Below are 23,891 nucleotides of genomic sequence, written 5' to 3'. Positions count from 1 at the left end.
GACCCATGATATTTCTGAAACATTATCGTGGCATGAACATATCGACAACATAATCGCCAGCTCAACGAGATCATTAGCTTTCTTGAGGCGGAACCTCTATCTGGCCCCTGCTGCGACAAAATTACTCGCCTATAAAACAATAATTCGACCCAAACTTGAATACGCAAGCGTTGTGTGGAATCCACATCAAAATTATCTAATATCAAACCTAGAATCCATTCAAAACAAAGCTACCCGGTTCATCCTAAACGATTACTCTCCACAAAGTAGTGTCTCCGCCTCAAAATCGAGACTTGGTCTCGCTTCATTAGCCACACAGCGCAAAATTAAACGCATCTGTTTCTTCCATCAAGTTTACCATAGTAATTCACAGTTCAGAAATATTTATTGTCAAAAAGCCCATTATATATCTCCTCGAAACGACAACACATGTAAACTCTTTCAATACCGCTCCCATAATAACTCATTCATGTTTTCTCCCTTAATATTATGTATTACAGAATGGAATAACTTGCCAGATCATCTTGTAACCAACTTAGATATTACAGCGTTTGAAGAAATGTGCGTGCTTTTGTTCAATGAGTAGGGAACGTATGTTTGTGTATATATATATATATCTTGTTTTATTTTGTGGTTAGACGAGATGTGGTTGTGTTAGTGTTCTTACGTTATGTTTTATATTGTATTCCCATTTATTGCCACCCTCCCTCATGTAATGCGTCCTCAAAAGACGCCCTTGAGGTAAATAAATGAAATAAATGAAATGAAATATATTTTTCCATATAGTTATCATGGCGAACTGTTGTCACGTGTAACAGAACTGAGAGACGTTGGCGTTGTATTTGATTCAACCCTGAGATTTCACACTCCTGTTACGAGAGTGGTTCAATCGGCCTTGCGCGCGTTAAGTGCCGCGTCTCGTATAACGAAGGAATTCTAAAAGCACATCCGCTTTTTTCACGCTGTATCGTTCCTTAGTTAAATCCCAGCTAGAGTACGCCTCGATTGTTTGGAACGGCATTTCCAAAACTAACAGTTCATCTATCGAGCGAATACAAAACAATTTTCTTTCTTTCTTTAAGTATCCTTACCTCGAGAAAGGTGATCGTTGTTTAAACGTTGGGTGTAACTCGCAACTCGTCAACTTGTTGAGCCTGCAGCAGCGTCGGGTGAAGGCTGATCTGTCATTTTTAGGGCCCTGCACGGCTCGATTAACTCTCTCAGCCTTCTGTCCGAAGTGAGCCTTAGGGTTCCACGTGTGCCTACACGACTCCAATCATCTTTTTATGTAGCTCCACATTTTAGCCACATAAACCCGGTCCAAAGATCGGCTGATTGTTATAGCCGCTGCTCTGATTCACTCAATATTTTTAACTCATGCGGGAGCAAGTTCGGAAACGCTGTTCGAAACTTCCTCTTGCAAGAAAAGGGCTGATCAGTCGAAGCGTTGATGTTTGTAGTACAATATCCGAGTATTTGCTTTTTGCTCTCACACTTGCGGAGTCTCTGTGTTGCGCTTTTTATTTCCTTTGTTGATTTTAGTGTCTTTCGTACTTGTTAATGTTTGTATTCTCAAATTGGTAAACTACGTTCCCCTTCTGTACTCGTGTGTATGTGCGTTTGTATGTGCGTTTTTGCTCGTTTTTTTTTAAGTGTGCCAGCACTAAGACCGTTTGGTTGTTCCTGGACACTTTAATAAACACTGATTGATTGACTGATTGATTGATCTCTTGCCCTCGCACTCACACCGTTACGAAGCGCTTCATATTATACTTTTTGTTTCCGCGCTTTTCATGTACAACATTTGCTTTGGCTAAATCCTGTGCTATTCGTGACTCACGACTTTCGCGCCAATAAAACTACCAGATTGAGAGCGCATTCCCTTTACTCAAGTTTGTGGAAGCATTCATAGATGGAGCCAGTAGTAGCACGGGCGCGCTCGTGCTTGAATCAATTGCTCTGCCATTTTTAAAGACTGGATATATGAACGCTGAACCAAATGAAACCGGACGCTAGATTATTGAATTAAATGTCTCCAGTGTCGTTCAGTGGCGAGTTTAGTGGCGCTGGTCAAGTTGAAGCGACCTGAAAGCGTTGCACGCTAGCACTCTGATGATAATAAATGCGGGGGGCTTGCACGCGCAGAGATATACCGAAAGTGAAAATGCTCTAAATTCACTCCGAATCCTTCGGCAGATTTTTTTTTTTCCATTTTAGTCATTAATAAAATGAGGACGGCAGGGCATTTCTTGCCGATGCCGACTTCCAGCACCCGCTCGTTTCCCTTTGTGCGGAACTGTTATCGAAGATAGGAAGCTCACGCTGGGGGCGGGACAACCCTTCTTATCGTGTCAGTGAGTACATAGTAAATATATCCACACCAAACTGTTCAGTGGCGTAGCCAGGGGGGGGGGGGGGGGGGGGGTGGAGCTTCAGCCTCCCCCCCCCCCCCTCCCCCCGAAATCCAGCCGACTCTATAATATACACATGCATTTGGACCCCCATCTTACAAGAGAAGACCAGCGCCACCTCAGCCCCCCCCCCCCCCCCTTTTTAAAAAAAAAAAAACAAAAAAAAAAAAAAACCTGGTTACACCACTGAAACTGTTCATTTATACCTTTCTTTTACTCTGGCGCCGCGAATCGTTTACTTAAGATTCCAGAATAGTTTAGAATGATACTCTATCGTTCAAGACAAATAGCGGAGAATATGAAGTGCGATACCCGCACTCGACAAAGCCCTCCTTTTCGGTGACCTTGGCTTGGGGCGTTGCCCAGATGGTTCATAATTTCTCGCAGGGTTCTGATCCGCGGTCACCACCCAGGTACCCCTAGTTTGAATGGGTAAAACGTATTGCTACATTTTCTCAGTTTGTTGTTTCATTTAGAACTATTTGTAGCCCCAGGTTCACTGTTTGCGGATGCTTTATGACCTCATCTTTAAAGGAATTAGGACAAGCAAATTAGACAGGTATATTACAGTTAATATGAAATGCCCATAGGTTACTTAGTCCTTACGTTTCGCGCTTCTTAGAGCTCTAATAAGTACAAGAATGAAATTTTTAATGTCCATCATCTGCATTTGGCGAGCAGCCCTGTCAGAATTCTAACGTAACCTGTCCAAAGATCAGTGTGCCTGTACAAGCCCTGCCTCCAGCCTTGTTATCGTAACCGTGCAACGGGTGCAAATACAATAATGAATTTTCTAATGTCCGTATCATCTGCATTTGGCGACTGGGCAGCCCTGGCAGAACTCTGAAGTAACCTGTTCAAAGATTATCGTGATTGCGAACCCTACCTTCCAGCCATGTTATTGTTACCTCATGACGACTGTATCTCCTGCTCATTGCGCCTAGATCTCGGGAGATGTCGTCATAAGCCCAACCATCACATAACTTGGTTGTCTGCAGGTCTAATTTTCTCACAGGAAGAAGAGCTGGGCTGTGAAGCTTCCCAAGGTAAAATCCACCACTAAAATACATCTTTGAGGAAAATTTGAGTGCGCCACGTGTAAGCGCCGATTTTTTCTGCCGACTTTAGGGCGAGCTTCGGCATTGATAACACCCTAGATATACGCATGTATACGCACGGACGTGTCACTGTGCTCACGGTGCATGTTTCTACGCGCGCGCTTGTCGGTGCATGCATGTATGTTTGCTTGTCGCCCGCAGGTGTGCGCACACCACGTTCACTTATTCGCCTTCGTGGCGTATAATTCGCCAAGGCTGGCTACCTCGTCAGAATTTTCTTTTTGCGGAAGACCAAAACGTCTTGTTGCGTATCGCGGGCACAGACGTGGACGTCGGCTTCCGTTCGCGATTTCTGTGTATAAATCTTGCCGCGGCGTCTCATCGGTGAGGAAATTGTTTTGGTTGTGTGTTTAGGGTCTTCCTGCAAGAGGTAAACCTCGGATATGCTTAGTAATGCACGCGTCACCCATGCAGATTTGGAAGGGGGGTTGGGGGGGGGGGGGGGGGGGGGCGTTTGTAGATTCAGCTTTCCACGCCTCTGTTGGTGTGTGGATTCGCGGTGATGCTCTGAGAAGTTTCCGGAGAAAGTTTCGCTGCCACAGTTGGCTAGCCGAGCGGATGATTTGGTCGCCATTTTCATGTGTTTCTTTTTGCACCATCTTGTTTTTCGAGCGTTAGTTTCAGTTTAGCGTTTGCCCGCCCTGCTGAAGATTGGGTTCCAGTACTCTCTATCTTGTATAATATTAGGGTGTTTTAGTAATGCGTAACTGTTGGCTACCAGCCTACCGCGACCACGGTACGGCTCCTGACGAGCGATGAAGAGTATGCTTCGAAGTCACAGCGTAAGCTTCCTATAGCAGTGCCACTCCGTATACCACAATGATATGCTAAAACTGCCTATTGAAAACTTCATACCTTACCGTGTAGCTTATTTTTATTACCTATTTTGATTGAAAGATGTTCCCTTAATTTAATGCATTGCATGAGTTGCGTTTCCTTCTATCTAATTATCTCACTAATCGTGCAAAATAAGTTATACTTGTTTTGTGCGTACTCCTACGAGCAGTCTACTGGGTTGTATTAAAGTGGTCACCGGACGTCTTCAGGCAGAGATTGCGGTAAGTGATTTGTAGTTAGCGATAATCAGAGTCTCCTAAAGCTGGGGTCACAATGCTTATACATCTTACAAAAGACAGTCTGCATACAGATTTGAACGCGAGCCACCGCGAGCTCTGTGCTTCGAATGCCGCATGGCATCGAGTTCAAGGAGAAAGCTCGGCACGCGACTTTCGAACCACGGATATTGCGGTGAGTCGTGTTTCCAGACTGACTTTTGTATGATCGGTATGAGCAAATAGAAAACTTACCAAAGATGAATTGCCTGGACACAAAGTTTCTACCGGTATAACGTTTTTAGCCTACCAAAAACAAAACTCAGAGAACCCCCCTTTTTTTTTTCTCGACTCGGTTTTTTATACTTTGGTGCAATTTAAGAAAAGCAGGAGACGCTTCTCCTGCGAAGCCTCCACTCTTTCCACTTTAGCAGAGCAAACGCTGGAGTGGAGGCAAGGTCTTCTCCGGAGTTTGCTTGGCTAAAGTGGAGAGAGTTGAGGGCTTTGCTAAACTGCAGAAAAGATATATTTCCTGTTATAACCGGGGTCACGGAGCTTCTAGATCATACTAACAGCAGTTTGCATGCAGATTCGAACGCGAGTAGATCCCTGCTTCGAATGCCGCGCATGGCAATGAGCTCGAGGATAAAGATTGGCACGCGGCATTCGAACCACGAATATCGCGGTGATTCGTGTTTGTAGACTGTCTTTTGTATGATGTATGAGCAGTGGGACCCCGGCTTACGCGCGAAAGTCTGAGTGTGCGAGCGCTGCACCTACCAGCTGAACACGTAGATAGCTTCGCTGAAGCCGCACGCGTCTGATAGCGATAGATATGGTAAAATATCCTTGCCTCCTGAATCGACACGTCAGCCGTATGGCAATCATATTTATCACGTGCTGCCATCTAGCCAATCGCATACTTATACGCCGCGCTCTGGTTAGGGTGTACTGGAACTGGGAGGTGCGCCGACCTGGTCGGCCTCTCCATGGGAGCTGGGGGGTGTCGTGTGGCCCAATTCTGCCGCAGGAGCCTGGGGTGGCGCTGCCAGTCACAGCAGAACCAGGTGGCCGGTCAGGCATACATCGGCTTGCAGAAAACCACGCACGTGTGAATGCCGCATTACGGAGGCGTTCAGCCAATCCTGTTTTACATTTGGCCTGTGACATGACGTTGCACTCGTACGCGACGCCCAAAATCAGGTCGCACGTCTCCACCAAAGGAAAAACCTGGATACGGAAATAGACCTTTGCATCATAGGTGACGTCATCAGTCATTCGTACTCGTTCTTGCCGAAAGAAAAGAATTCGTTGTTGCGAGGTGAAGGCTGCTGTAGGTGCGCGCTCGATCAGCAGCGGAGCCACCACAAGGGTTACTTATGTGACGTCGGCCATGTCTCGATCTAAATTACCTATTCGCAACTTTCAGCGAGAATAGTACCGTGATGTGAGAATTGCGATCGCTAGCTCCTGGATGATGGTTTCAGAATTAAAAAAAGTTGCTTTCCTACACCTTGCTGACGTGGAAAAATGAGGTAAGGCTCTTTCTTATATCGCTCGTATATAAGAAAATTTAGAATTACTCACGCGTGGCAGACCCGACCTCTGTTCCATGACGATCATCCAGATGACTGCCATTATGATAAGAACTAATACGCCCTCCTTAGGCCGTGAAAGATGCGAATTAGTTTCTGCCCCCTGCAAGTTGTGGATTCGCCATATTTCCACTTTTCGCTTCTTCCACTGCACACCAAATGTCAAGCTGACATCATGGGGCTGGTATCCCTTATTTCTTATCGTATTTCCTTATGATCTAATGCTCTAAAAAGAAACGTCCTTCGTGGCATCCCGGGAAGGGCGAGGGTGCGAGGAGAGATTGGGGGGGGGGGGGGGGGGGGGGGGGGGCTGCAGTGAGACAAGATGGTGTTTCTCAAGTCCAAGAGCATGGCGAATTCTTATTGCCGAGAACGTGTGGTGTGTAGGAGGTATTTACTGGAAGCTCTATTTGAGTTCATGCGTATGTTTAACACAATTTCACATTCATACACTGCTAAGACAGGCCACATTGGGGTGTAGAATGAACGCTGCAAAAGAACTGTGGAGGCTCGCCCTCTCGGCACGCGCTGGAGCCGAGGACTCAGCTATGACCTCCGACGAACAGTCCCTACAGGGAGTATTCACGGGACGCCATATTTGTGGGTGCTGTTTAGAGCGCATGCTCAGAATGAGCTCACATCAATAGGCTGCTAAGACCGGCACTCTTGATGGTGCGGAATGCATGTTGCAAAAGAACTGTGGAGGCTCGCCATCAGCACGCGCTCAGCATTCGCGCGCACAGCTATGGCCGCCAGTGAATACTCCCTATAGGTAGTATTCACTGGACGCCATATTTGTGGGTGTTGTTTAGAGCGCATGCTCAGAGCGAGCTCACATGAAGAGTTTGCTACGACCGGCACTCTTGATGGTGCGGAATGCACGCTGCAAAAGAACTGTGGAAGCTCGCCATCAGCACGCGCTCAGCATTCGCGCACACAGCTATGGCCGCCAGTGAATACTTCCTATTGGTGACGCGCGCGACAAAGACCGTCACTGCGGTCGGCATTCGTGACTGGCCAAGCACCCATTATGATGTCTCTATTTGGAATAACCTTGCTTTCATCACCACCCTTACAAAAATTTGTTTGGACATTCCTAGGACGTTCTATAGCGCAGCGTCCATAGGCAGAACATAAGGCATCTATAGGCAGACCACGACTGCTGTTGCTTTCCTGAAGTCGTCCTATGGCTGCCCTATAGAATATTAACCAACGGACGTTCTATGGACGTCCTATTCTATTGACGATGTATGGTCATCCTATACCTTTTCTATAGTGAGACACCATATAAAGCCCATACGGTCTCTATAGGGTGTCTACATAGGATCTTTACAGTGGCTATAAGGTGCCTGCAGAGAAGCCATACCAGGTCTACAGGGAGTCCCTCGGGGTTCACAGGGAAGCCATACGGGTCTACACAGTGTCTTTATGGGGTCTACAGAAAATCCAAACAAGGTCTATAGGGAGTCCCTACAGGGTCCGTAGAGAAGCCACACAGTCTGCAGGGGGTATAACCACGGGGCCCGCACCAACCAACGTTACTATACTCCGTTTTACCTTCAGTCCGAGCGCAGCGGACGCTAGGAGTAATCCCAGCCAATTCAGCGTGGGGAGAGTGTCATGTGACCTTGAGCTCCCTGTGTCCCTCTGCCCAACCGGCAGGTCACGCGATTTTCTCCCTGCGCTGGATCGGCTGCGATGGCCTGTGGCGTCCACTGCGCTCAGACTGAAGGTGGAACGGAGTATAGAACAAGTCAGTTGGAAAGCTGTCAAAGAGCCTGCTCCGAAAAAGCGGCGTCGATCCGTACTCAAGAAACGAACTAATTGCGATCGCAACGCCGCCATTTCTCCCGCAACAGCCACTCGGAGAACTGTACGACCGCGTGTATTGGTTTGCGAGTATCGATTTTCGGCAGCGTGTTACTTGCACATTGGCTTTAATCGGCCATTTAGGCGCCGAAACATATACGTTAGAAGGGTTTTCAGGAATGCCATCCCCTGTCTTCCAGGCGGACGCGCCGCAAATTGCCACCGAAGTTAGGACGCACCCAGGTCGGGACGCGCTACCAGAAGTAACCGGTGAGACTTGGATGTATAAAAACAATATTAATTGTGCCGCAAAACCCTAAAGCTAAAAGTTTATGCAAACATCACGCTCGTGCCATTTTGCACTAATCTCCGATTAAGGTTTCTACAAAAAGAGCTTTTTCCTTTTGTTTTTACGCAAAAACGTGCTTTGTAAAAGATTTTTTAAGAGTGTAGGGTCCTTAGGGTTCTGCAAAAAAGACATACAAGGTCTATAGGGAGTACGTACGGGGTCCACAGGGAAGCCATACAGGGTCTACGCAGGGTCCTCATGGTGTCTTCAGAGAAGCCATACAGGGTCTGCACGGAGTCCCTACGGGGTCCATAGGTAAGCCACTCAGTCTGCAGGGGTACTCGCAACTTTCAGCGATGGTGGTACCGCGGTGTGAGAATCGCGCTCCCTAGCTCCTGGACGATTGGCCTCATAATAGAAGGGCTTGCCTACACCTTCCTGACGTGAAAAATAGCGTAAGGCTCTGATACTGCTCGTATATAGCAAAACTAGAATTACTTACGCGTCGCAGACCCAGCCTAGTATCGCTGTTCTACGACGATCATCCAGATGACCGCCATTTTGATAGGCACCAGTGCGCCCCCTATGGGTCGAGAAAGTTGCGAATATCTACGGGGGCAGCAGAGACCCACATACACCTACCTCCCACTGAGAATGTAAAGAAATTATTCTGGTACATACTGAACACTTCCATCCCCAGAATAATATGCCCTGAAGTTGGACACGCCTCCAGACATCAATGTAACATATTGATGCCCGGCGCTTAATTAACAACTCTTTGACTCGGACACCTCCATACACATAAAGAAAACACCTGTCCGCCCTCACTTTGACAATCTACCAGTGTATAGCGCACACCATAGAGAGGCAATAGGATGTCCATATACTCACCAGGACCATAGCATGGAAATAGAAAGGAATAAAAAAACTTTTTGTTTCGCGCAGATTTCTATAGCGTTTTTGTGGCCGTTTGGCAAACCTGCGGTCTATACATGGTCCAAGAACTGTCTACAGGAATCCATAGGATGAACAAAGGGGTAATGGAACGGCAAAAGTATGGACATAGGACGTCCACACATATTTTTGCAGGGGCAGCAATAAGAACAATGTCGAACTGTCAACCCTGATGGTGTTGGTTTATGAACGTGATATCTTCTGAGCTTCCATTGCGCTTTTTACACACATCATCGAACTTGTAGTTCGGAGTTGGTGGTGAGTAGTTAGGATTACAACTCGTGACTTCACGAAAGGAAATCATGAGAAGGGGCCACCGAAACATCTCGCCGCTAATGCAGTCCCATTCGTGTGTGTTTGTAGCCCACATTATAAGGTTGCAGCAAATACCGTACATATATACACTCAAATTCTTCACCGTCAAAGCCTAGGGCGTTGCAGCCTTGGTTTGATGGCTGCGAGCGTTCTTGTGGACGACGATTTTAACGACGACGCGCATTTGCCGTTTCTTTATTCCGCTTTTTTATTTTTTTATATTTACGTAAATGAACGCGTTGTTTGAACTTCCTTTGTGTCTTTTGTTAGAGCAGCGTGTATACTCATGTCTCTGCATTCTCGGTTTAGTGGAATGGCAGCGTTCCTCATCAACGCCTCTTATTCAACGCGCGTCCTGCTTGTGTCACGCTACGTAGAAATTGTGTGTGCGTGTCTGCGTGTTTTGTGCGCTTTTTTTTTTTTGTCGGTGATAAGTTGCGGGGCGCGTGTTCCGAGTTGCGGGGGTGTAACGGTGTTACACCCCGAAAACCGTCGAGGGGCATTTAGGACCCGCGGAGCGATTTGGAAGATCGCGCATTTTCGCCGCGATTCGAGACATGTCTTCAGGTTGCTTGGTTTCATTGCTGCCTTCTTCTTGTCTTGAGGTTTCTAGTTTGTTTATTTCTTTCTGTTTTTCTTTGTAGTCTCACGTTTGACAAGGACAAAACGATACAGAAGTAGCGACTGCAGAACCCATGGATCTAGGGTTCAATCCCCCCAACTTCGGCCCGTTTCGATCTGGATGTGCATCGTATACCGCGGTGTGCGGTCGTGTATCACTACTGCGTGATGCACGTTCAAGACCCCAGGCTAGCGGTTGTACTGCACTGGCTAAATTTCTCATCTGCAGTGGGTAACAATATCGCTATGTTCTGGCAGACTGTTCTGCCAGAACAGGCTGTTCCCGATTACTTGGCCGGCGCAGTCGACCATGACGCGAAAGACCTCGAGCGACTTGCGAAACGCCGTTTCTCCGCATAGAAAGGCAGACGAAAGCCACAAACATGAATTGCGGCGGAGATTATGAGCAGGAGGCAGCGTGACATCACAGTCTCGTACAAGCGCCCTCGTGCAAATCTGGCGTTTTAAAGCAGGGTCGTGCCGTGCCATCTGCCAGCTCAACGCACACCATGCACTGGGGGTTTCTACAGACAAGCATTGAACTCAAAATGCTTTGCCCCGATTTTTTGTTCGCTACGTTTCAAACCTCGTTGACAGCTCGTTAACTACGTCACTGGCACGCCACGCGAACGTCATGGCCACGCCCATTTCGCTATCTTCTGAGCCCAACCGACGCCGGGGGCCTGCATGCACCCGTGCTGGCCTGCATCGGTAACAGTGAGTTTTAGTATTGCTTATACGTGCAAACGCAAGCACTAGGCGTTCGCGTCAGCGTTGATTGTTCCACACTGAGCGTGCGCGGAACTTGAAACAGCGTCTTGGATTGGCGAATAGTGACGACGCGCATATGCAGGCTAGAGCACGCAACGCTAACGCAAACGCACAGCACTTGCCTTTGCTTCGCAGTACTAAAACACTCTAATGGTGGAAAGGCCCGCGCCGTTCGCCCGGCGTAGGCGGTTGTTAGACCTGACGTCGGTTTCATGGGAGGAGTCTGGGAGGAGCGAAGGTACGGCGAGATGTCACCGAGGACAATAGATGTCCAGACTCTTCCCCTGAACATGGCTCTGGGCCAGGACAGGCCAGGATAAAGCCCCTTGATAAAAGCGTTTTTTACAAGTACCGCAAACCATTGTTGTGGAAGCGCGCGAGACACGTGCTATGAGCGGGTGCTCCGCCGCCATTCGCTTCCAAGGCCCGCTCATTTCAGTGCTGCGCCGCCATTTGCTTCCAAGGGCCGCTCGAGACATGGGCCTCGTGCACTCGCGCATTTGACGCTACTTGCAAGACGAACGCAAACACATCGAGGGGCTTTAGGCCAGGATGACTCGTAGCGTCCCCTGCCGTCCATCGTGTAAGATGCACGAATCGTGATCGCGAATTATAAGAAAGAATTGTTTGAGACGCTGTACGGTCTTCTTGGATGTGCGCGCTGCAAAAATGACGGATGGGTCGTTTTTCGAGCGCGTCCGAAACGGCTCTCCGTCACTCCGACCGAAAGCCATTTTGCACTTGACCGCATGGTGTCGTTGTGAGAGCAAACACGACGCTACTCCGACGAGAAAAGTCGGAAATTTACAGCTCGTGCTTCTTGATAGCGGCTTTTTTTTTTCGACAGCCTGAATAACCGAACTATACACGAATTTAAAAAAAAAGAAAAAAAAAAAAGGTCCCGTTTTTTGCGGAACTTTACTAACTTCCCCCTTCAGCTACGTTGAATGAAGATGTATAGACACAGGTGCATGCCCTAGATTAACTTTATGTGTATTTTATCGAGACGTACACATTTTAAAACGCCGAAATTGTCGCTTGCTCTCGAAACGACCAACTCTTTTAAGGAGAAATACTTCGCGCAGCGCATAAAGGACGCGCAAAAGATCCTTTTTGTTGTTTTCTCGACGTGACGTCGAGTACATATAGTCACTTCCAGCTAAATAAACGCGAGGCCTGGTGAGATCCGTGCACCTTATTGTTGCTTTGCAGCCAATCAAATTGCGGCATCACGTGATGAGAACGTCCAACAACCAAGCAGGAAGCAAGAAGAACGAATATGATCACTAGGCCACGCCCTGTTTTTCTAGGCAGTCAGTCACTATACAGTAGACTCCTCCCCTCCTGGCTCAGGAGTTGAGTATGTGTTTGGTTGCATACGCCAAAATAATATTGAATGCTATATGCATGTATTGTTCGATGGGACACGCTTGATATGACCGTTTTGGTCATCAAAAGGCACCGGTGAGATACAAACCCAGGATCTCCTGTTTAATATTGTCAGTTATAGGTTAAGAAAAGTATTCGTGGGAAAGGAGGAATGGGGAGGAGAAAGCAAACGGAATGCTGGAGACGAGAGAAGGAAAGTTCCTCCTCAGCCTCCCTTTCCCTCGAAACCTTTCTTCACATGTAACTGACTATAAGTAGGGCTATAAGGAGTATTCACTGTGCGCCATACTCGTGGGTGATGTCTAAAGCGCATGCTCAGAACGAGCCCACATTAATAGGGTGCTAAGACCGGCAATCCTGATGGTGTGGAATGCACGTTGCAAAAGAACCGGGAAGCTCGCCATCAGCACGCGCTCAGCAGCAGCGCACACGGATATGGCCGCCAGTGAATACTTCCTATACAGGCGCTTTAACCAACTAAGCCACGGCCCGGACTGGTCAGTTCATATGAAGCACACAATCAAAAACTGCAGCCAAGAACTGGATGTTTCGGTTTGCAAAAGGCACCGGTGAGATTCAAGGTCACGATCTCCTGTTTACTAGACAGGCGCTTTAACCAACTAAGCCACGGCGCCGGAGCGGTCAGGGTATATGAAGCACACAATCAAAAACTGGTGCGAAGAACCGGTTTTTGAACAAAAGACGACGTTTCGGTCTGCAAAAGGCACCGGTGAGATTTGAACTCACGATCTCCTGTTTACTAGACAGGCGCTTTAACCAACTAAGCCACGGCGCCTTTTTTTTTTTTTTTTTTTTTTCTTCTTTATTGCTTGATTTTGACAGGGACAATGCAATAACATACACTCAAAATAAGAGGTTAAAAAAACATCAGCTCACCTGGCTGACGCAAAAATGTTAAAATTCTTTGAGGTTAGCAAGCCCCTCAAGAAGTGGCAACCATTCAGGCCAAGGTTGTTGGGCCTTATACACTTCTTTCATAAAGCACATTTGCTCTGCAAAATACTTGTGCACAGGTCGCAGATCAACGTCTGCATGGCGCACGGCCATGCGACACCGCCACAAACTGTGAAGGCCCAGTAGCATGACCATGTCTAGAGGTACGCCCTCTTCCCCTTTAACGGGTAAAAAACGAATTCCATGCGGCGTAAGAGGCAGGTCCTTTTTGAGCGTTCTTTGCAGTACGTCCCAGAAAAACACTGCATCCCAGCAGTCTATAAAAACATGTTCGATTGTTTCCTGCTTTTTGCATAATATGCAGTTATCGGTCCATGCAATAGGCACTCCCTTCTCCACTAGCCATGCTTTGACAGGTAAGGTTTGGCTATGCAACTTGAAAAAAAACGTTTTGGTTGAGGCGGGAATGACCATTCTTTTGACACGTTTTAACACGTCCTGCCCTGGGCCTTCACTGAAAAACATACGATACAAAGGAGTGGGAAAAATTAAATCAATAATGTCTTTTGTCAACCGTTTCCGCGAGACACCGCACAAGTATTCCAAAGAAAAGCGCGTTGTTAAAAACTGATAAGCACCAACGACTTCTTTTAGATAACCGCGTACAGAACCACTGACGTCTATGCCGGACGACACAATGAACTCAGGAAGAGCGCTGCGCAGCCTCGCTTGAATTACCGTGCATAAAAAAGGATCTTTCTGGTCTCGAAGAAATAAAAATCTATTAACCAATTGCCTTACAAACAAATTGGAAAGCCCCAGACCGCCAACACTGACCCTTCGGAAAAGATTCGTTCGGCTCGTCCTCTCCCATACCGAGCTCCAAAAGAAGACGGCAAACACACGATGAATGCGGTGAACGTTAATACGTGAACAATGCAACACCTGCAATACGTACCAAATCTTCGCAGCAAGAAATGTGTTACACACAGATGCACGCGCGAAAATTGATAAACCCTGGCCTCCCCACTTGTTCGCTTTCGCGCGCAAAGCCTCAGTCTCATCGCGCCAGTATTCGTCAGTGTTGCGATAGTGATTCAATGGTACCCCAAGGTACCGAGACGGCGAATCCGCCCACGTAATGCGTTCATAAACAGTCGGCGTGGAAGGCCAATCGCCGTGCCAAAGACCCACACACTTTTCAAAGTTAACAGAACTGCACGTATGGTCGCAAAACGTTTCTGTCAACTCTACGGCTTTCTTTACACTGTTTTTGTCGCTACAAAAAATTGCCACGTCATCCGCATATGACAAGATGCGGACTTCAACAGTTTGTAACTTAAAACCTCGAATACAACTACTATGAATAACGCTTAAACAAAACGGTTCGAGAAAAATACAAAAAAGCAAGGGCGAAATCGGACAGCCTTGTCTCACGGAAGAAAGGAGAGGAACGCGTTCAGTCACACATTTGTTCACCACAAGTCGAGTGGCGCAATTTTTGTAAGCCATACGTATACCATCACACAAAACTGCCCCTACATTTACATGATCTAAAATAGCAAAAAGGACTTGATGGGACACCCGGTCAAAGGCCTTTTCCAGGTCGACTTGTAACATTGCCACTCTTTTTTCCATAGTGTCGCAACATTCCAAAATACTTCGTGCAACGTGCACGTTCGTTACAATACTCCTTCCCTTTATACCACACGTCTGGTGCGGGCCGACGATAATGCTAATGACACTTTGTAATCGTTCCGCTAACACTTTCATGAAAATCTTGTAGTCTACATTGGTCAGTGTGATAGGGCGGTAAGAACCAACAGAACGGAGTTTCAACCGGTCTTCAGTTTTGGGAATAAAAATCGTGTGTGTGCACAAAAACGACGGGGGCAAAACATTAAGAGTATACGCTTCGGTAAACACACAGTGCAAAAACGGGGCAAGCTGATCTTTGAAAGCTTTGTAAAATTCTGCTCCTAAACCATCGGGGCCGGGTGACTTTCCCGGTTTTAAGTTGTCGATGGCTTTTTCTACTTCCCACAACATTATAGGTTGTTCTAACTTTTCTTTTAGTTCGTCTGCCAGCTTCGGCATTAACGGCAAATAAGAACTCCGAAACCCGCTCTTTTTAGGCTCACGATAGCTGAACAATTCTTTATAGTACTCAACAAACGCGCGTTGTATGTTCACGTTATCGCTCGTCAGAACCCCCTGATAAGAAATTTCCGTGATTTCATTTTGACTCGCATACTTTCTTTCCGCGCCTATCGCCCTTTTCGTGGGTAGCTCCCCAAGCGATAACCGGTTCCATCGCGCTCGCAGCATAGCCCCCTTGTATTCTTCAGTATCGAGAATTTCGAGGCGCTTTTTGATACTGATAATTTCATCGGAAAAAGAACCTGGCGATAGGCATTCCTCCAGCATCAACCTTTGAAGCAGGCTGTTTAACTCGCGCGTTTCTTTCTTTTCGTTATGCTTCAATAAGCTGGAGCGCTCGATGGAAGTCAATTTTATTTCCTGTTTAAACAATTCCCATTTTACTCCAAATCGTTGCCCTTTTGCGCTCGCTGTATCTTTAAGAATTTTCCGGACTGCTTGTACAAAAAGCTCGTCTTCAAGGAGTTTGGAATTAAATTTCCACAAGTCCCACGTGAACTTTTTAGGCGTGTCTTTGGAGGAACAAATTAAAAAAGAAACAAGGCAATGATCACTGAACGACACGTGATCAACGGCGTATTGCTTGCACGCTCTTACAAGGTCGAGTGAGACATACGCTCTATCCAAGCGTGCATGACTTGCACCTTGGAAATGCGTGTACTTTAAACCTCTACCGCGGGACGCGCAGTGGGCAATGTCTTCTAAATCGCACCGCTGAAGCATGTCGCAGAAAAACACGGTGCTCGCGTCCCGATACCTCACGCTATTTGACCTATCCTGCGGCGCACACACACAATTAAAATCGCCCAATAATATAATTAATCGATCAGTTTGAACGTACTTTTCAATAAACTCGAAAAAAAATAAACGTTCCTCCGTCTTAATAGGGGCATAGATGCACACCACACGAAATTTGTAGTTGGAAATAATAAAATCGCACAAGACAAAGCGCCCCGAATCACAACTAACGACTTGTTCGACGGTCCCGATAGATTTCTTTAGAAATAAAAGACAACCCCCCGACGTCCCCCTAGCGTGGCTGACGCACACGTCATACCTCGCTTCAAAAAGCCGTACCATGTTCTCCGTCTGGGCCTCGCCTTCCATTTTTGTCTCTTGAACCGCGACTATATCCAGGTCATTCTCGATAAACAAGCGGTTTACCTGGTATTGGCGACGCCTGGCACAAAAGCCGCGCACGTTTAACGTGCCTACCCGTAAAGATCGCTCAAGGTTCATGAACGGTTGAAAGGGAGGCTAGACGGAGAACAAGGTAGGCTCGCAAAAAAAAAAAGGCGCTCGCGCAAGAAAAAGCCAATGGAAACAAAAATACGGTTGACACTTGCACTGACGTTTAGGCCCGAAAAGACTCACAGGGAGTCCTTCCTGCGACGATCGTCCGGCGGGACACGCGGCTTCGCCACGACACGACACTTCTTGATTCCTGGCACAGGCAACCCGCTGGCGGCCATTCCGGCGAGTGCAGCTGGTGCTGGCGCAGGGTCCCTCGGTCGCTTGAGAGTGGAGTCCATGTCTGTGTCCTGGCACTCTTCCACTCCGGCATCGCTCTTTTGACCACCGGGATGGCCGGGCTTCGTTGCCGATGGACCGCATCCGGAAATTGTTGGCTCACGGGGCAGGCGCTCCTTAGTGTCGTCGCTGGGCGTGACTTGCGCTTCGGATTTCTCCTCGGGGTTGCGCACGAAGGACGCTGCGTCAGGGTTGCCGTCGTCGTTGGGCGTGGGCGTACCACTAGGCTCCGTCGATGGCAGGGTGACGGGCGATGACCCTCCGACGGCTTCCTCTGCCTCCGCGTCGTCCATGACGTAGTCGGTATTGTCTTCCGACTTGCGGTCCCGGGCGATAGACGCGTAGGTTTTGACGCAGTCTTCTGCTGCGTGGCCGTACCGGTGGCAGTCCGTACAGCGAGGGACGCGGCAATCTCGCCGGATGTGGCCCGTACGCCTGCACCTAAGGCACAGTGGGGCCCGTCCTGGCACAACGACGAGGACCTTGCAGCCTTCTAGGCGAATTTCGTGGGGGAGGCTGTCGACGGTACAACCGTCCTTGAGAGTCAGGCGTACCGTTCGGGTGTTTGACTCGACCGCCTCGAAACCCTTTTCCTTGAAGAGGTCTCGCGTTACGTCAGTCACTTTGCCGTACCGTTCCATCTCCTTTTTTACGTGACAGCTCGGCACGTCATAGGGCACCCAGTGCAGCTTGAGCCTGACTTCCACGTTGGCAGGGTCCATTACGAGGCACCGCCCCCCTTTTACGGTTAGTTCTTTAGCGTCCACTAACCTCTGCTTTGCTGTAAGCGAAGCCATGCGTAGCATCCAGACATGGTTCATCTGGTGCGGTCCCGCCGACACCAGATCTTTCAGCAGTTGCAGCCGCAGCAGTTCTTCGCGGAAGTCTTGAATCCGGTATGGCCGGCCCTTTACGTCACAGTGCAGAATCACACAGTTCATGGCGATGTATCCATTGGGCAGGGGAGGCAAAATAATTTTGTACTCGTCAGGGTTTCCAGTGGCAGAATTAGCAGAAATACCACGGCCAGACGCGGCCGCTGTCACCGCTCCTACGGAGCTCATGATACACACGTCCGTTCGCTTCGGCTGCCGGAAGTGGAATACTCCTAAGCCACGGCGCCGGAGCGGTCAGGTAATATGAAGCACACAATCCAAAACTGGTGCGAAGAACCGGTTTTTGAACAAAAGACGACGTTTCGGTCTGCAAAAGGCACCGGTGAGATTCGAACTCACGATCTCCTGTTTACTAGACAGGCGCTTTAACCAACTAAGCCACGGCGCCGGAGCGGTCAGGTAATATGAAGCACACAATCCAAAACTGGTGCGAAGAACCGGTTTTTGAACAAAAGACGACGTTTCGGTCTGCAAAAGGCACCGGTGAGATTCGAACTCACGATCTCCTGTTTACTAGACAGGCGCTTTAACCAACTAAGCCACGGCGCCGGAGCGGTCAGGTAATATGAAGCACACAATCCAAAACTGGTGCGAAGAACCGGTTTTTGAACAAAAGACGACGTTTCGGTCTGCAAAAGGCACCGGTGAGATTCGAACTCACGATCTCCTGTTTACTAGACAGGCGCTTTAACCAACTAAGCCACGGCGCCGGAGCGGTCAGGTAATATGAAGCACGCAATCAAAAACTGCAGCGAAGAACCGGTTTTTGAACAAAAGGCTGAAATTTGCTTTCCGCAAAAAGGCACCGGTGAGATTCGAACTCACGATCTCCTGTTTACTAGACAGGCGCTTTAACCAACTAAGCCACGGCGCCGGAACGGCAGGTTGAAATGAAGCTCACAATCAAAAACTTTTGCGAAGAACCGGTTTTTGAACAAAAGACGATGTCTTGGTCGGCAAAAGGCACCGGTGAGATTCGAACTCACGATCTCCTGTTTACTAGACAGGCGCTTTAACCAACTAAGCCACGGCGCCGGAGCGGTCGGGGTATATGAAGCACACAATCAAAAACCGCAGCCAAGAACCGCTTTTTGAAAAGAAGGCTCTGTATGCATGTTTCGGGCAGCAAAAAAAAAAAAAAAACAATAAATAAAACGTCGAGGAACATGATGATCTATATCTAAAACTAGGCCCTAGATTTTCCGGTGTTTATTTATCAAGGATGTCGGCGGATGTTCTTCGGCTTTCATTTTTTCGGGCATCGGTGTATTTCGGTGATCTATTTTGCGCGGACGCTAAAAGCGGAGATTATATATAAAAAAAAAAATAGAAAAAAAAATTCGAAAAGTTTAATTACAGCTATAGCAATAAAAAAATTCCAGAAATCTTTCTCTTAGTTAATTTTGTATTTTGTACATCGGCGGATCATATTTTTATCGGCGTTTTTTTTTTATTTAGCCAATTTTGTATTTCTGAGGTCGGACGTATGTTTATTTGTGCTTTCCGGTTAAAACCAGCGAGCCTATGGCCCATTTATACTATATATATGGTCACAAATCTCAGTCGTGGTCACCGCTATGATATACAATTCGTCCAGTTGTTCTAAGTGCGGTCACTCGTACAGGAAAAAAAGACGAGGGTAGAAAGTTGGGCGACAGGACAACGGACACAGAAGGAGACACAGACACAGCGCTACTTACAACTGAACTTTATTTCCGCTGCAGCTCGGTATATATTACCGGCAACAACACAAACAAGTTAGGAAGATATAAAATACACATCGATGTGTATTTTATATCTTCCTAACTTGTTTGTGTTGTTGCCGGTAATATATACCGAGCTGCAGCGGAAATAAAGTTCAGTTGTAAGTAGCGCTGTGTCTGTGTCTCCTTCTGTGTCCGTTGTCCTCTTGCGCTTTTTAATCATTAGGAAAAAAAGGCTGCGTGTCGGCATCACTTTGCAACAAACGTGCCTCTGCAGTAACGCGACGGAGACAACGGGAGCGTGAAGAGCCTGAGGTATTTGACGAACTATTGTATTATTATTATTATTATTATTATTATTATGCGTGTCCGCAGATAGTTATATCATCGTGCCTGCAGCGAACACCGTGCCTTTTGTACGATCTACGAGCGGTACAACTGCCGGCTGAGATACACTTTAAGAATATCTCGCCGTAAAAGGACTTTTAGGGCTTCTTGGGCTTGGTCATACACTATGAAGAGAAATCTGATAGTAAGAGAACTCTTAGGAGTTCTTCTTGGGCTTGTCCATGCACTCTGAAGAAAATTTAGTTAAAATAGAACTTTTAGGAGTTCCTGGGCTTGTCCATACACTCTGAAGAAAATCTGGTCGTAAGAGATCGGGTTTCTCCATACACTCTGAAAAGAATCTGGTCGTAAGAAAACTCTTAGGGGTTCTTCTCGGGCTTCTCCATACACTCTGAAGAGAATGTGGTCGTAAGAGAACTCTTAGGGGTTCTGCTTGGGCTTGTCCATACACTCTGAAGAGAATCTGGTTGTAAGAAAACTCTTAGGGGTTCCTTTTGGGCTTGTCCATACACTCTGAAGAGAATTTGGTCAAAAGAGAACTCTTAGGAGTTCTTCTTGGGCTTGTCCATGCACTCTGAAGAGAATCTGGTCATAAGTGGACACTTAGGGGTTCCTTTTGGGCTTGTCCATACACTCCGAAGAGAATTTGGTCAAAAGAGAACTCTTAGGAGTTCCTGGGCTTGTCCATACACTCTGAAGAAAATCTGGTCGTTAGAGATTGGGTTTCTCCATAAACTCTGAAGATAATTTGGTCGTAAGAGAACTCTTAGGGGTTCTTCTTGGGCTTGTCCATACACTCTGAAGAGAATGGTAAGAGAACTCTTAGGGGTTCTTCTTGGGCTTTTCCATACACTCTGAAGAGAATGTGGTCGTAAGAGAACTCTTACGGGTTCTTCTTGGACTTGTACATACACTCTGAAAAGAATCTGGTCATAAGAGAACTCTTAGGAGTTCTTCTTGGGCTTGTCCATACACTCTGAAGAGAATCTGGTCGTAAGAGAACTCTTAGCAGTTCTTCTTGGCCTTGTCCAGACACTCTGAAGAGAATCTAGTCGTAGGTCAACTGTTAGGGGTTCTTCTTGGCTTGTCTATACACTCTGAAGAGAATCTGGTCGTAAGAAACTCTTAGGAGTTCTTCTTGGGCTACTCCATACATACTGAAAAGAATTTGGTCGCAGGAGAACTCTCAGGGGTTCTTCTTTGGCTTGTCCATACACTCTGAAGAGAATCTGGTCGTAAGAGAGCTCTTAAAGTTTTTCTTGGGCTTGTCCATACACTCTGAAGAGAATGTGGTCATAAGAGAACTCTTAGGGGTTCCTCTTGGGCTTGTCCATACACTCTGAAGAGAATCTGGTTGTAAGAGAACTCTTAGGGGTTCCTTTTGGGCTTGTCCATACACTCTGAAGAGAATTTGGTCAAAAGAGAACTCTTAGGAGTTCCTGGGCTTGTCCATACACAATAAAGAATATCTGGTCGTAAGAGATTGGGTTTCTCCATACACTCTGAAAAGAATCTGGTCGTAAGAGAACTCTTAGGGGTTCTTCTTGGGCTTTTTCATACACTCTGAAGAGAATGTGGTCGTAAGAGAACTCTTAGGTGTTCTTCTTGGGCTTGTCCATACATTCTGAAGAGAATCTGGTTGTAAGAGAACTCTTAGGAGTTCTTCTTGGGCTTGTCCATGCACTCTGAAGAGAATCTGGTCATAAGTGGACTCTTAGGGGTTCCTTTTGGGCTTGTCCATACACTCCGAAGAGAATTTGGTCAAAAGAGAACTCTTAGGAGTTCCTGGGCTTGTCCGTACACTCTGAAGAAAATCTGGTCGTTAGAGATTGGGTTTCTCCATAAACTCTGAAGATAATTTGGTCGTAAGAGAACTCTTAGGGGTTCTTCTTGGGCTTGTCCATACACTCTGAAGAGAATGGTAAGAGAACTCTTAGGGGTTCTTCTTGGGCTTTTCCATACACTCTGAAGAGAATGTGGTCGTAAGAGAACTCTTACGGGTTCTTCTTGGACTTGTACATACACTCTGAAAAGAATCTGGTCATAAGAGAACTCGTAGGAGTTCTTCTTGGGCTTGTCCATACACTCTGAAGAGAATCTGGTCGTAAGAGAACTCTTAGCAGTTCTTCTTGGCCTTGTCCAGACACTCTGAAGAGAATCTAGTCGTAGGTCAACTGTTAGGGGTTCTTCTTGGCTTGTCTATACACTCTGAAGAGAATCTGGTCGTAAGAAACTCTTAGGAGTTCTTCTTGGGCTACTCCATACACACTGAAAAGAATTTGGTCGCAGGAGAACTCTCAGGGGTTCTTCTTTGGCTTGTCCATACACTCTGAAGAGGATCTGGTCGTAAGAGAGCTCTTAAAGTTTTTCTTGGGCTTGTCCATACACTCTGAAGAGAATGTGGTCATAAGAGAACTCTTAGGGGTTCCTCTTGGGCTTGTCCATACACTCTGAAGAGAATTTGGTCAAAAGAGAACACTTAGGGGTTCTTCTTGGGCTTGTCCATACACTCTGAAGAGAATCTGGTCGTAAGAGAACTCTTAAGAGTTCTTCTTGGGCTTGTCCATGCACTCTGAAGAGAATCTGGTCATAAGAGAATTCTTACGGGTTCCTTTTGGGCTGGTCCATATACGCTGAAGAGAATGAGGTCAAAAGAGAACCCTTAGGGGTTCCTGGGCTTGTCCATACACTCTGAAGAAAATCTGGTCGTAAGAGATTGGGTTTCTCCGTTCACTCTGGAGAGAATCCGGTCGTAAGAGAACTTTTAGGGGTTCTTCTTGGGCTTGTCCATACACTCTGAAGAGAATCTCGTTGTAAGAGAACTCTTAGGAATTCTTCTTGGGCTTGTCGATAACTATGAAAACAATCTGGTCGTAAGAGAACTTTTAGGGGTTCTTCTTGGGCTACTCCATACACTCTGAAGAGAATCTAGTCGTAAGTGAACTCTTAGAGGTTCTTCTTGGGCTTGTTTATACACTCTGAAGAGATACCGATCATAAGAGAACTCTTAGGGTTTTTTCTTGGGCTTGTCCATGCACTCTGAAGAGAATTTGGTCAAAAGAGAACTCTTAGGAGTTCTTCTTGAGCTTGTCCATACACTCTGAAGAGAATGTGGTCATAAGAGGACTCTTACGGGTTCTTCTTGGGCTTGTCCATACGCTCTGAAGAGAATCTGGTCGTAAGAGAACTTTTAGGGGTTCTTCTTGGGCTACCCCATACACACTAAAAAGAATCTGGTCGGAAGAGAACTCTTAGGGGTTCTTCCTGGGCTACCGCATACACACTAAAAAGAATCTGGTCGTGAGAGAACACTGAGGGATTCTTCTTGGGCTTGTCCATACACCCTGAAGAGAATCTGATCGTAAGAGAACTTTTAGGGGTTCTTCTTGGACCTGTGCATGCTCTGTGAAGAGAATCTCATCGTAAGTGAACTCTTAGGGGTTTTCTTGGGCTTGTCCATACACTCTGAAGAAAATCTGGTTGTAAGAGAACTCTTAGGAATTCTTCTTCGGCTTGTCGATAACTATGAAAAGAATCTGGTCGTAAGAGAACTCTTAGGGGTTCTTCTTGGGCTACTCCATACACTCTGAAGGGAATCTTGTAGTAAGTGAACTCTTAGGGGCTCTTCTTGGGCTTGTTTATACACTCTGAAGAGAATCTGATCATAAGAGAACTCTTAGGGTTTTTTCTTGGGCTTGTCCATGCACTCTGAAGAGAATCTGGTCGTAAAAGAACTCTTAGGGGTTCTTCTTGGGCTTGTCCATACACTGTGAAGAGAATGTGGTCGTAAAATAACTCTTGGGGGCTCTTCTTGGGCTTGTCCATACACTCTGAAGAGAATCTAGTCAAAAGAAAACTCTTAAAGGTTCTTCTTGGGCTTGTCCATACACTCTGAAGAGAATCTGGTCGTAAGAGAACTCTTAGGAGTTCTTCTCGGGCTTGTCCATACCCTCTGAAGTGAATCTGGTCGTAAGAAAACTCTTAGGGGTTCTTCTTGGGCTTGTCCAGACACTCT

General features: G+C 46.9%; 7 non-coding genes across 7 annotated transcripts; all 7 read right to left on the bottom strand.

Moving 5' to 3' along the window:
• Positions 1-12,885: 12,885 nt before the first annotated feature.
• Trnat-agu lies at positions 12,886-12,959 on the bottom strand. The gene has a single exon. It is a non-coding gene; the product is annotated as a tRNA-Thr (tRNA).
• An 87-nt stretch (positions 12,960-13,046) lies between these two features.
• On the bottom strand, positions 13,047-13,120 carry Trnat-agu. Its single transcript has one exon. It is a non-coding gene; the product is annotated as a tRNA-Thr (tRNA).
• Positions 13,121-18,139: 5,019 nt separating this feature from the next.
• Positions 18,140-18,213, bottom strand: Trnat-agu. The gene has a single exon. It is a non-coding gene; the product is annotated as a tRNA-Thr (tRNA).
• Positions 18,214-18,300: 87 nt separating this feature from the next.
• Trnat-agu lies at positions 18,301-18,374 on the bottom strand. The gene has a single exon. It is a non-coding gene; the product is annotated as a tRNA-Thr (tRNA).
• An 87-nt stretch (positions 18,375-18,461) lies between these two features.
• On the bottom strand, positions 18,462-18,535 carry Trnat-agu. The gene has a single exon. It is a non-coding gene; the product is annotated as a tRNA-Thr (tRNA).
• Positions 18,536-18,625: 90 nt separating this feature from the next.
• On the bottom strand, positions 18,626-18,699 carry Trnat-agu. Its single transcript has one exon. It is a non-coding gene; the product is annotated as a tRNA-Thr (tRNA).
• An 87-nt stretch (positions 18,700-18,786) lies between these two features.
• Trnat-agu lies at positions 18,787-18,860 on the bottom strand. Its single transcript has one exon. It is a non-coding gene; the product is annotated as a tRNA-Thr (tRNA).
• Between the last annotated feature and the right edge of the window lie 5,031 nt (positions 18,861-23,891).

The sequence above is a fragment of the Ixodes scapularis genome, unplaced genomic scaffold, assembly GCF_016920785.2.
Source record: "Ixodes scapularis isolate PalLabHiFi unplaced genomic scaffold, ASM1692078v2 PGA_scaffold4__175_contigs__length_147842914, whole genome shotgun sequence".
Taxonomy (NCBI): Eukaryota; Metazoa; Arthropoda; class Arachnida; order Ixodida; family Ixodidae; genus Ixodes; species Ixodes scapularis.
This window is presented reverse-complemented; position numbering and strand designations above follow the sequence as displayed.